This window comes from Triturus cristatus, chromosome 1_1 (genome assembly GCF_964204655.1).
Source record: "Triturus cristatus chromosome 1_1, aTriCri1.1, whole genome shotgun sequence".
NCBI lineage: Eukaryota > Metazoa > Chordata > Amphibia > Caudata > Salamandridae > Triturus > Triturus cristatus.
Genome location: NC_140579.1, coordinates 541082303 through 541095900, shown reverse-complemented (window position 1 = coordinate 541095900; position 13598 = coordinate 541082303). Strand labels below are relative to the sequence as shown.

The 13598-nt window shown below is 49.1% G+C and overlaps 1 protein-coding gene and 1 pseudogene across 3 annotated transcripts in view; both read right to left on the bottom strand.

Moving 5' to 3' along the window:
- The window catches only part of KIF21B (kinesin family member 21B), a 1294294-nt gene that overhangs the window by 1171437 nt on the left and 109259 nt on the right, over positions 1-13598 (bottom strand). The gene's annotated exons all lie outside the window — the stretch shown is intronic.
- On the bottom strand, positions 12383-13419 carry LOC146870575 (28S ribosomal RNA; annotated as a pseudogene).

Below are 13598 nucleotides of genomic sequence, written 5' to 3'. Positions count from 1 at the left end.
AGGGGATGCGAGCGGGGGGGGGGGGGGGGGGGGGCTATGAAGTGGGGATTGAAGGAGGTTTACCCCCCAAAATGTTAAAATACACATTCTAGTGGATGGGTATCATCTGCCACTTGGTTTCACCCCACACATGGCATTCAGTTCTTGGTATGCATCACACTTTGCGCTTCTCTGTTCTTTAGGCATGTGGCACCCCAGTTATGAACTCCAAAAAGGGCAAAACCTGTCTGTTACTGTCGAACGACTTTGAATGGTAGTTGTCTTTCCTTGACGAAGACATGTTTGGAATGTCATTTTGAATATTTGTAACAGTATCTTTACAGCTAAACAGTCTCTAGTTTGATTCTGGGGTAAAACTCCTTATGTGGACTAAATAGTGAGGAGTGAATGTATAAAGCCATGTAGAAAATGTTTTTATTAAATTGATTGTTCATTTTCTCTTTTGTCACTATACCTCCATTGCTTGGAATTCCCTTACGTAGACGTTTGTCAAACTATGCACATCAGAATTAACATCAGTTTCAGCATTGGAGAAGAATTTATTTAAAAAGTTAAACAATAAACAATATATGCGTCAAGAAAACTATTTTCAGAGAAACATAGATTAGTCTAACAAATTGTTTCTGAGAACTTACAAATTATTTTTGCCCAGCGTTTGAGGGCCAGGCAGCAGCATTGCTTAATGGAACCACGGGTGAATCTTCTCAGGCAATGTTTAATTTTGATTTTCAGCTATAAATGTGCTAAATTACTTTGTTCTAAAGAGGGAAAGATCTATGGTAATGGTAATGAAAAGAAGTGTTAATTGGGACAGGGACTTGCATGAATCTATACCCTAATGTATACAGATCTGGGCACATACTCCAAAGAAGGTATGGAACGGTACTTATGGAAGGGAATCCATTCACAAAATACTTCCTGCTGCTGGAGACCCTGTACTTCCTGTTGATGGAGACACCGCCCCCTAGAGTGTACCAGTACTCTCCTCCTCCCTTTCTTCGATGCATTAAAGATTCTTTTTTAAGCAGGTGAGATGTATAATTGAAGTACTCCTGACTTACTCTTGAATTTCTAGACATAACACCTTCTGAAAGCAGCTCTATGCATCCGTCCTTGTGTTGTTCTGCTGAGATTTTGTGATTTTAGCTCTTAAAATCCCTCTCCCCCGTATTAATCTCTTTAGAACAGTGCCCCAAAAGCACATACTTGCACATTTCAGCCGTGACATTATTGTTGGATACTTTGGGAGTTACACTCTTTCTGTCTCTATTTTTCTGTCCTCATGGTCATCCTTAGAGGTTGATCTCTTACTTGTCTACGTGGACACACCTACTTTGAATCCCTGCCAGTGTCTAAAATGTTTCTTAAGAAGGTGTGGGGGAAGAACTGGTCCCACGATGCACCCGTGTGCCTCAAAGGTCTGTCAATGGACCCTGGCTCATGATTAGTGCATCACCTCCTGCTGCAGCACTGAGACCACAAATAGACAGCAAGGTCCGTGAACCCCATTGCTCACTTGCAGACTGCTCTTTTATCCCAGTTGAGGCGCTTAGATCCACTTCTACACTTCACTGTAGTCCTCACCTGCAGTACGCCCGAATATTACAACACAGATATCACACACAGTTCCACCTCAACACTTCAATCTTGACACACAGTGGTGGCTCCTCCGCTAAGGCGTACGAGCGTCGCCCCATTGCTTTTCTGCCGTAAAATAAAGGAAAAATGAAATGATAAAAACTCGGTTATTATCATTTTATTTCTTCCTGCTGTGGCGTCTCTTCGGGACAGGGCTTCTCTGCTCTTAGAGCAGGGGGAGGAGTGGTGGGCACACTCTGCAAGTGCACATGAAAGTTTGGCTGGCTGTCTTGGGCTGGCCAATAATTCAAGCACACTTTGCATGTTCTCCACCCAGACTGTATCCTACTGCCTGTCTGAGTGCCGAACCACGGCGCTCAGACCAATCACACGCTGCACAGCATTGTGATTGGCTATGGGGAGCCTGGGTGTGCTTCCTGTTCCGGCTGGAGCGAGGGACTACGGAGGAGAGACGCAGCAAGAACTTTTTTCTTTCTTTTTTACATCCGCTTCCCCACCGTCCCTCTCACCCCACCACCTCAGCCACCCCTGATTTGTGCCAGCCACCACTGTTGTCAAACCGTGTTCTCTGCTGTTCCAGCAGTCAGAAGCACACACAGCTCCATCACTGCACTGACCCACAGAACTCCCTACTGCTCTGAAATGGGTGGCCTACACCGCTCCACCTTCCAGACCACCAGCACTCCCTATTATTTCAGCAGTGGGAATGACAAAAGCCCCACTGAAGCTCAAGAATTGTGCTTCAATATACTTCCACAGACTGGACTTTAATAACCGCCACTAGCCCCAATTTCCCCTAGACGATGTCATCTATTTTATACTGTGCTATTTCAAGACTTGACCTCAATGCAGTTCTGCCAACGCACTTCCGCCCTGCACGGTGGGACCCTTCTTAAAGAGGCCCTCACACGCATGCTCCTCCATGAACTGTTAACCAACCTCCCCACCCCCAACTGAGGCACACATTTAGAAAGCTGATCTCTAATCTCTCTAGACATTAAGATGCACCCGATACCATTAACCATCTCTGTCTCAAGACGATCGGACTGTTATTACATACTGCCTGGCTGGCTCGAGGAAGCCGCACTGAGAAAGAACTGTTTCCATTGGCTGTTCCAGCGCTTCACTTGTCCTTAAGGAAAGGTTTGCAGGCTTCTGCTGACTTGGCACTTCTTACAGAATTGCTCTGTTCCTTCCACCCCCTTGCCGCCTCCATCTCTCCCTCAAGTCATAATAAAAAGCTGATCTTTCTACCCAGATACACATGCATCAGAAAGTGTCGACCTTTGAGCCCTGAGCACAAAACGCTCCATTAACTAATTGCTGGAGGCTTGATCTCGGCTCTGACTGGCTACCACATCACAGACCAGCTAGGGTTCTTCCGTAGTGGCGGCTGGCGATCTTTGAACATGGTGAAGCATAACACTTGGCATGAGTTCACACCACTTTTTAGCTCCATATGTGTAAAGAATTACCTCCAGTATGCCAGTGTCAACATTTTTTCATGGGTGTCCCCTTATCATACATGCCAACCCTCCCGATTCAGGCGGGAGACTACCGATTTCAAGGCCAGTCTCCCGCCTCCCGATTCCTGCATGCAGAAACATGATTCATGGGTGGCTTCTGCAGACAGTGACAGGTCCTATGTGACTCGGATTATGCACTGCCAGTAACCTGCTCCTGTAGGCCAGTGTGCACCATTTTTATCACACTTTCTTTGCCTGCCATAACGATTTCTTGGTGATCGTGACAGGTAAGAAAAACAATAACTTATATTTGCATTTCTAATATCCGATACTGCAGCAGAACACTTGCAAGTCCCATTAATGACAATAACCCAATTCAGACCCATTAGAATTCAATGGGGGAAACTCATTCTACCGATTATTTTTTTGAAAACAGCCCCTTTTCTCTTCTAAAATGTTGGCATGTATGCCTTATTCAAGAATTACATATATGTCAGTACAAAGAATTTTGCCCTTCATACTGCCCATACACCTTGGGTGACCATATATCATAAATTACCTACAGTATGCGACAGCCAGCATTTTATAATGGTTTGCTTCCCCCCAACTGGCCCCCCCACCCCAATATGCAGTGGTTACCCTCTCTGAGCACCAGCATGTTGCGTAGGTGTCTCCATATGCCAATAATCACTTTCAGTATATCAGGGCTTCTAATCTGTGGTGGGAGCACTCTCTTATATATGTATGTATGGGATTTATAGCGCGCACAGATACTCCAAAGAGTGTCCCGGTGCTAATTACCGGCCGACTGCACCTCATGGTCAATATATCACTCTTGCTGGAAGAGCCATGTTTTTAACATTCTCTTAAAGATTGCTTGCGGTCTGTAACTCCCAAGGAAGCGTATTCCAGGCAACAGGTCCTAGGTAGGAAAAGGACCTGCCTCCGGTTCTTGTGCGATGTTTCTTGGGGATTCTGGCCAGTCGATCGAGGGAGGACTAAAGGTTTCTGAAGGGGACATAATCTTTAATCCTCTCCCTCAGATAGCCAGAACCAGTGGCATGCAGTGCTTTGTGGACAAGGAATAGAGTTTTAAAGAGAATCTGTTTTTTTTATGAGAAGCCAATGGAGACCCTTCAGGAAGGAGATCTGTGCATGAGTGAAAGGAGGTTCAGGAGGACTCGGGCCACCAAACTGTGTACTACGTGGAGTCTGCTTAGCAGATATTCTGGTAGACCCAAGTATATGACATTGCCATAATCCAATCAGGATGTGATCAAGGCTTGCACTAGAGTTTTCCTTGCATCCATGGAATTCGGAGCAGCCCAAAACACATACCAGTCAGAACCTGAATTTATGGTTGAAAGGTAAGGGTGCGATCAAATTTGATACATAAATTCTTAACAGTGCCCTTATGCCAAGAACTACCTCCAGTATGCCAGCAACAGCAAGTTATCTAGGGTGCATCCATAACCTTAGAATTATCTCGAGTTTCCTACGACCAGCGGCAGACTCAGAAACACAAAACAAGGAACCAAACACATCCTTATAACTCACGACTCTTATTCACAACTGCTGATGTACAGGGGGCTCTTCTTTAAACTTCTGGTGTACAGGTGCTCTGCTTTAATAGGAGTCAGTGTATGCCTCAGGCCTCTAATCTGTGGTGTAACTGCAACTGCTGCACCATAGTTAGCTATGCCCCTCATTCACTGCCCCTCCATCTCAATCTCCCCTTACTCACTCCTCCACTCACTCCCCTCGCAACGAGGGGATCGTCGTTGAATTGCGCCCCTCAGACATTGGCATTCCAGACATCCACCAACAGTTTCTCAACCCTTTAAACAGCACTCTGTAGATGCATCCTGCCTCAGCCCCACTCCTTCTCCTCCTGGCATCAGGACTATGGAGAGGCTGAGAGGGCTGAGCTGTACACTTGCAGTCATGCTTCCATGATCACTGCTAATTAATTATCAGTTGATGGCAGAGGCAAGGGCCAATAAACTGCGATTAGCAGGAGGCAAGACTGCGCCCTGAAGCCCCTGGTATGGAGCCTCCACAGCAAGCTTCACTAACACACAGATTTCACTAACGTCTGTAGAGCAAAGGAACAGCACAGTTGGCAGGAAAAACCACAAACCTAGCTTCCAGCACATGAAAATAACAGATACACAGCAGGTGGCAGGAGTAATGCAGGCTTTTGACAAACACTGAGAACATAAACAGCACAGGTGGCAGGGATGGCAGCACCAATGCAAGCTTTCCACATGCAGAGAAGAAATACACAGCAAGTGGTAGCAAAGGCTGCAGCAATGTAAGCTACTGTAAGCTTCATACACACAGAGAACAGGCAAAGCACAGGGAACCGCAGCAGTGGCCGCAGTGTAAGCTTCTGACACACTGACAGAACAAGTTAAAGACAAGTAGCAGCAGCACTGCAAGTTTCCAGCACAGGCAGAAGAGAAATGCACAGCATATGTAAGCCATCGCAGTGCAAGCTTCCACACAGAGAACACATACACAGCAACTCGCAGTATGGCGGGGTACGCTTTCAACAAATGCAAAGAACGAATACACTGCAAGTGGCAGCAAAGGCAACAGCAAGGTAAACTACCCACAGATTTCCAACATACAGAGAGAACAGGCAAAGCACAGGTATCAACAACGACAGCAGCAGTGGAAGCTTCCGACGCATGCAAAAAACTTGTAAAGGATAGTTAATGGCAAAGACAGAAAAGGGATCAGAAATGTAATCTACTCAAAGGCTTCTAGCACATAAACAGATTAGCAAAGCACAAGTAGCAGCAATTACAGCACAGTGTACATTTCTGAAATGCAGAAAATACGTAAAAGCTTCCAGCACACGTAGAAAAGAGATACACGGGAAGTAGCAGCTATGCCAGCAGCACTGCTAGCTTCCAACACACGCAGAGAACAGATACAATAACTAATGGAAACAATATCAGGATCAGTGCGCACTTTCAACACACGCAAAGAATAGATACACAGAAGATAGCAGCAAACGCTTCAGAGGTTTAAGCTTCAGGTTGGTGTCCGACACACTTAGAAAGTAGGCAAGGCACAGATAGGAGCAGAGTAAAATTCCTCATAGATGCGTCTCCTCCACCACCTCCATAGGCTGCCCACATCTCATCTCCAGTCTTTAGGGGGGTTTCCCTCAAACAGCAGTCAAAACGTGAGATTTGGGGCCCAGTCTTATCACCCAGCTTTATCACATGCACAGTGCTTGAAGGCTTTACCCTCTTCACCCCACTCTTTATTGCGTCAACCTCCGCACTGCCTGCCTCACAGCCCACCGCCTCCACTCTTATGCAGCAGACACACAAATACACCAAATCGCCACAGGAGACAATAACACATCCTCAAATATATTCCCTACAGGGGCCTAGCAAGGGTAACATGGAGCTAATAGAATCAACGTGCCAGTGGCTGGACCCTAAAAGACAGACATAAATGTGGCACAGTCGACCCTCTTACCTGTCAGCCCCAGAAATATGATACCTGCTGCGACAATAATAGATACGCCCCATTCAAAGCCTCCAACCTGTATAGTATTGGACCTGCCAACAAAGCCTAAACCAAACGCTCAAAAACAGAAATACTCGTCCTAGCTCTGTCCCAAGTGAAGGCACGTTCAGGGTCACACCACGCATTGTCAAGAGAAACAAGTCCCATCAAAGGCACAGAAAGGAACCTAGAAGCAATTCTTGACACGGATTTCAGTCTTAGCACCTAGATAGGAGGAGCGGTGGGCAGCCAACCTTCCTTCTACTAATGGAAACCCCTTCAGAAAAGCACTGTTCCTCTTTGTGGCTGAAATCCACCTCATGTGAGTCAGATGAGTGTCAGCGAGTGCCTGGAAAGTGACTCTGCCCTCCTGCCAGTGTTCGGACAAACACATTTCAAACATTCAAAAGGCTTTAAATGTAACTGCTCTGGTTAAATTAGGGCTAAAAGACGCCATTTCATAAAACATGAGAAAATTCACTGGCTTAAAACACAATCCATAACTCCGTTCAGAATCTTGACCTCACGTACAAGTCCCTCGAAGGGTCTGTACGCACAATCCATCAGGCCAAACCCGACACTGGGCCGCCTCTGCACGCTCAGCTCTGATGACGCGCACTTCCCAAGGACGCCTTCAAAAAAATGCCGGAACAGGGAAGTCAGGCGCTTCTACGCCATGTGCCAGCCTCATCAAGAGCCTTCACCTGGACAGCGACAGTACTCTCTGTTATACTTTCTATTTATAAATGCACCAGCATGTTACCAGAGGCCTCGGTTCTCCGTTTACCATGCTGCTCTCCACCCTCCTCTTCACTTCCTGCTTTCTATAAAAATGCAGAGTAAATGTGTGACGTGCTATTTGATGCATCTATGTAGTAGCAACGTTCGAAACACTATAGCAAAGGAATCGCTTCAAACATATCCTTTTGTTCTTCTAGAAAATACAGTTCCCCGCACGTAAATGTTAATATTCCAAAACCAGTGTCAAATGACTAAAGGCGTGCTGTAGCCCACTGTGTGTGTGGGTGGTGGGGAGGGGTCTCACCACCACTGCTACTCCTCACTTGAGCAGCCTGCACTAGTGCTGCATATTCCATACCTTTTCTGAGTGTGAACATGTGTTGACCAAAGGAAGGTGAGACACCAGGTTAGTCCAGAATAAAATCTCTGAAGTGCCATTTTTGAATGGGACTGATTGGGAACAAAACACACAGATGGAGCCCCTGATGCCTCTGGCAAACGTGTTCTGTGCGGAAGGGAAGACTGAACTGCTGCCACCTCTGTTGCATGTTTGCTTTGTGTGAGTGAAGGATGCACTGTTGCTGTCTGTGATGCGCCTAATGTGAGTGACGTTTGCACTAATGATGCCCATTCTGTACCCTGTCAACATGTGTGCAGTGTGCTTATTACCTGTTCTCTGGAGGTCACAGATGCTTGCACTACTGCAGCTTGTGCTGTAAATGGCCCTCGTGTGTATATGTTTATTTATTTATTACGATGTTTCAACAGAGGATGCTTGTTACGTTTGATTCCTTCTTAAAGTTTTCCAGCTAAAGTTTTCCAGCTGAGCAAGAGTCTGGTTGTTAAGTCCCAGTGCAATATTCTTAAATCACAACCCTCCGTGACATGGAGTTGAGATGAATCTGACCCGAACATTTAATTTCTAAGGACATTTCTGATTCATATGCAGTTTAGTGCTGACCAGGGCTTGGATCGGACGCAGGCTCCCAGAAATCTGACATCACTCATCCATCTGAAGATGTATTGGGTATAGAGATGAGATACTGTTGAGCGCAGGATTGATTTTGATATGCACTATCTCTGTGAACGTGCACAGCTCCTTGAACAGGACCCACACATCCACTAGGGGCAATAGATGCGTCAAAGCTGGCATAATGCGGTCATGCATCTTCAGGTCCATGCACAGGCTGATGCAGTCATGCATCGACAGGTTCATGCACTGGCCGATGCGGTCATGCATCGTCAGGCTAATGCACTGGCCGATGTGGTCGTGCATCGTCAGGTTCATGCACTAGCTGATGCAGTCTTGCATCTTCAGGTTCAAGTGTAGCTAGATGCGGTTCTGTATAGTCAGGTTCAAGCATAGGCTGATGCAGTTATGCATTGACAGGTTCAAGCACAGTCTGATGTGGTCATGCATCATCAGATTCAAGAACTGGCTGATGCGGTCATGTATCGACAGGTTCAAGCACAGGCTGATGCAGTCATGCATCGACAGGTTCATGCACTGGCCGATGCGGTCATGCATCGTCAGGCTAATGCACTGGCCGATGTGGTCATGCATCGTCAGGTTCATGCACTAGCTGATGCAGTCTTGCATCTTCAGGTTCAAGTGTAGCTAGATGCGGTTCTGTATAGTCAGGTTCAAGCATAGGCTGATGCAGTTATGCATTGACAGGTTCAAGCACAGTCTGATGTGGTCATGCATCATCAGATTCAAGAACTGGCTGATGCGGTCATGTATCGACAGGTTCAAGCACAGGCTGATGCAGTCATGCATCGACAGGTTCATGCACTGGCCGATGCGGTCATGCATCGTCAGGCTAATGCACTGGCCGATGTGGTCATGCATCGTCAGGTTCATGCACTAGCTGATGCAGTCTTGCATCTTCAGGTTCAAGTGTAGCTAGATGCGGTTCTGTATAGTCAGGTTCAAGCATAGGCTGATGCAGTTATGCATTGACAGGTTCAAGCACAGTCTGATGTGGTCATGCATCATCAGATTCAAGAACTGGCTGATGCGGTCATGTATCGACAGGTTCAAGCACAGGCTGATGCAGTCATGCATCATCAGATTCAAGAACTGGCTGATGCGGTCATGTATCGACAGGTTCAAGCACAGGCTGATGCAGTCATGCATCATCAGATTCAAGAACTGGCTGATGCGGTCATGTATCGACAGGTTCAAGCACAGGCTGATGCAGTCATGCATCGTCAGGTTCATGCACTAGCTGATGCAGTCTTGCATCTTCAGGTTCAAGTGTAGCTAGACGCGGTTCTGTATAGTCAGGTTCAAGCATAGGCTGATTCGGTTATGCATCATCCAGTTCAAGCCCAGCCGGATGTGGTAATACATTGTCAGGTTGAAGCACAGGCTGATGCAGGCATGCATCGTCAGGTTCAAGTGTAGTAAGACACCCAGGGACATCTTAAGTATTTCGGGGTCCCTGAGCCAAATTTGGGGGCCCCTGTTCTGACCAGCTTTGGGTCGTGATCTAATTACAGCTCTATCGTGCCCTCTTATGTCAGGTCACTGAAAGTGCACAGGCGTGCACTGGTCCATATTCTAAATGTGTTGACATTTAATACTCAAGGATAATGGCCTGTTTTCAATATTAGAATATACAGCTGCACCTCACTAATAATATTGTAAATGATCTTTGTAACCCCTACCCATTTCTCGTTTGTGAGGTCCTGTTTTGATCTAAAATAAACTTTTTTTTATGGATGTTGCTAGTGTTGAAAAACATTTCTCTGAAAAATGAAATAGACTCCCACACATCACCACATTAAAATTAAATTAAAGGAAAACGGTGTGTAAAATAACCTGTTTCAAAATTATCCAAGGTTATCAGGGCAACACTCTGCAGAACAAAGGTGGCTGTATCAAGGAGGATGGCCCACTGAAAGGCTGGGCCCTAGGCCAGGGCCCACTTTGTACATGCCTTAAAACGTTTCTGCAGACACCGTTAGGCATAGTCAGGTTGAAGCAAAAGTTGATGCAGTCATACATTGTCAGGTTCAAGTGTAGGCTCACGCAGTTATGCATCTTCAGATTCAAGCACTGACTGATGGCGGTAATGCATCGTCGGGTTAAAGCACTGAGCGGTCACCTCGTTTTCAAGTCTGGGGGACCAGTGGTTAATCTTCTTGAAGTGCCTGGGATAAATGATGCTACGAAGAAAATGATGATGAGTAAGACAAGACTGCTCTGTTGAGGTTGGTGCTGCATCTGTTGTGTGTGACAATTAATCTTGTAGTGCTGTATCTTGTGTACTGCCTGTTCTGCTAAACTGGGAGCAGTTTGCATAGCTGCTGCATGCCTGTTTTGTGTATGAAGAAAGCCTGCACTGCTGCCCCGGATACAAGATGACAGAGACCGGCATCGCCGTAGTCCATGTACTAGCGTACCTACTTTGAAGGAAGTGTGCGCAGCAGGTACGTCCATACTGTAGTGTACCTTTTGTGTGAGGGAAGCTTGTCTTGTTGCACAGCTGCTATCAGTCTGTCTCTGTTGTGTGTGTGTGTGTGGTGCTGTATTACAGCACGTGGTGTGCCTGGAGTCGTATGGCAAGATGTAGCGCTGTAGTCCCTTCTTTTCTTGTGCGATTTCTTTCAGGTAGCGCCAAGCACATCCCCTTTCACTTCACACACAGGAGCAGAGCTGTACTGACAGCGGGTTATGCAGCAGCAGATAAGAGGGTGAACTGAAACTCACATTCTAGCGCCAAGAGATTGTCTAAGTGTATCTCAGCTGTTTCCTGAATAACAGGACTGTGCGTTTAGGTCGGGTCCAGGGCCCATGTGTGAGAGGGAGAGAGAGAAGGACGAGCTTGCACAATGCTGCTAAAAGTGTTATTCATGCTGTGTTCGAGGGGTGCATACTAGAGGTGGGCAGAAAACTATGCTCCGCCAGCGTAGCAGATAAAGCCAGCCACCCCTGCTCACCAGCCCGGTCCCTGCTTCTGAAAGCAGCCAGGCCGGGAAGAGCCTTCCCGGGCCCCGGTGGACCCTTGTCTCCAGTGCCCAGACCCTCAGCTGGCTTGCAGGACGGGGGGCTCCCACACCCCGGGGCCTGCCGGACAGAGCACGAGCCCCGGGCCAGGTCCCAGCTTCCGAACCCTAGCCAGGCCGGGGAGAGCCTCCCCGGGCCCCGGTGGACAACCTTCCCCAGCGCCCGGACCCTCGGTTGGCTTGCAGGACGGGGGGCTCATGCACCCCAGGGCCCGCCGGACAGAGCACAAGTCCCGGGCCCGGTTCCAGCGTCTGAACCCTAGCCAGGCCGGGGAGATCCTCCCCGGGCCCCAGTGGAACCCCGGTCCCCAGCGCTCAGACCCTCGGCTGGAACCAAGGAGGGTTAAGCCCAGGCCACGTCCCCTCCCCGACGGCCTGCCCGGGGAGCCCATATTTCTCACCTATGGGGCTTACAGAAGTTTGGAAAAGGACAAAAGTTGGAGTTAGCCCGGCCACCATCCTGCAGGGCCATCTGGTCACCCAGCCCGCAGGGGCATCTGGTCACCTGGCCCGCGGGGCCATCTGGTCACCCGGCCCGCGGGGCCATCTGGTCACCCGGCCCGCGGGGCCATCTGGTCGCCTGGCCCGCAGGGCTATCTGGTCATGCAGCCAGGCGACCAGATGACCCGGGACGGCCCAGCGCCCGAATGGCCTGGGAGAGTGCCGTACCCAGCCGCCCTTGCAGTCCAGCGAGGGTGGCCAGGCGCAGCGAGGCAGCAGCTCGGGAGGCTCCTTCCTCGGGGCTGCCGCTGCTCGCCTCTGCTCGACTTTCCTGGGAGCAGCCGGAAGGGGAGGCCCGGCTGCCCCAGGCCATCTGTTCACCCTGCCGACCCGCAAGGGATGGTGGCCCCCATCCCCGCACCCTGGTGGAGCAGGGAGGGGGAGGCCCCCGTGCCGGAGGGCACGAGGTGGAGGCAGCCTCCCGCAGGCCCACGTTACCCCCTTCACGTCCCTCCCGGCGGCCCGGCGGCAGAGGGACCCACACCTGGGTGTGGTGGAGGAGGGTGTCTGCTGGCGCCCACGCACGGAGAGACAAAATATTGGCTCAGAGGATGACTTTCAATAGATCGCAGCGAGGTAGCTGCTCTGTTACTTACGAAACACTGATCCAGAATCAGTTCGTCTACGAATGATTTAGCACCGGGTGCCCCACGAACATGCGGTGCACTAAGGGCGATGGAGGCGGCCCTCTTCCGTCCGCGCTCCGGTCCCCAAGCGAGCGGCTCTACGCACCGGCCCCCCGAGAGAGGCCGGCTATTCCAGGCCAACTGAGGCTCCACAGCACTCCGGTATCGTTACGGTTTAGGGGGGATTCTGACTTAGTGGCGTTCAGTCATAATCTCACAGATGGTAGCTTCGCCCCATTGGCTCCTCAGCCAAGCACAAACACCAAATGTCTGACCCTGCGGTTCCTCTCGTACTGAGCAGGATTACTATTGCAACAACACATCATCAGTAGGGTAAAACTAACCTGTCTCACGACGGTCTAAACCCAGCTCACGTTCCCTATTAGTGGTTGAACAATCCAACGCTTGGTGAATTCTGCTTCACAATGATAGGAAGAACCGACATCGAAGGATGAAAAAGCGACGTCGCTATGAACGCTTGGTCGCCACAAGCCAGTTATCCCTGTGGTAACTTTTCTGACACCTGCTTGAAACCCAAAAAGTCAGAAGGATCGTGAGGCCTCGCTTTCACGGTCTGTATTCATACCGAAAATCGAGATCAAGCGAGCTTTTGCCCTTCTGCTCCGCGGGAGGTTTCTGTCCTCCCTGAGCTCGCCTTAGGACACATGCGTTATCGTTTCACAGGTGTACCGCCCCAGTCAAACTCTCCACCTGCCACTGTCCCCGGAAAGGGTCGTGCCCGGCGGGCGCCGGGCACTTGGAGCCAGAAGCGAGAGCCCCACGGGGCTCGCCCCCCTGCCTCACCGGGTAAGTGAAAAAACGATAAGAGTAGCGGTATTTCACAGGCGGCCAGAGGGTCTCCCACTTATCCTACACCACTCATGTCTCATCACAGTGCCAGACTAGAGTCAAGCTCAACGAGCCTTCTTTCCCTGCTGATTCTGTCAAGCCCGTTCCCTTGGCTGTGGTTTCGCTAGATATTAGGTAGGGACAGTGGGAATCTCGTTCATCCATTTATGCGCGTCACTAATTAGATGATGAGGCATTTGGCTACCTTAAGAGAGTCATAGTTACTCTCGGCGTTTACCCGCGCTTCACTTTGACATTCAGAGCACTGGGCCGT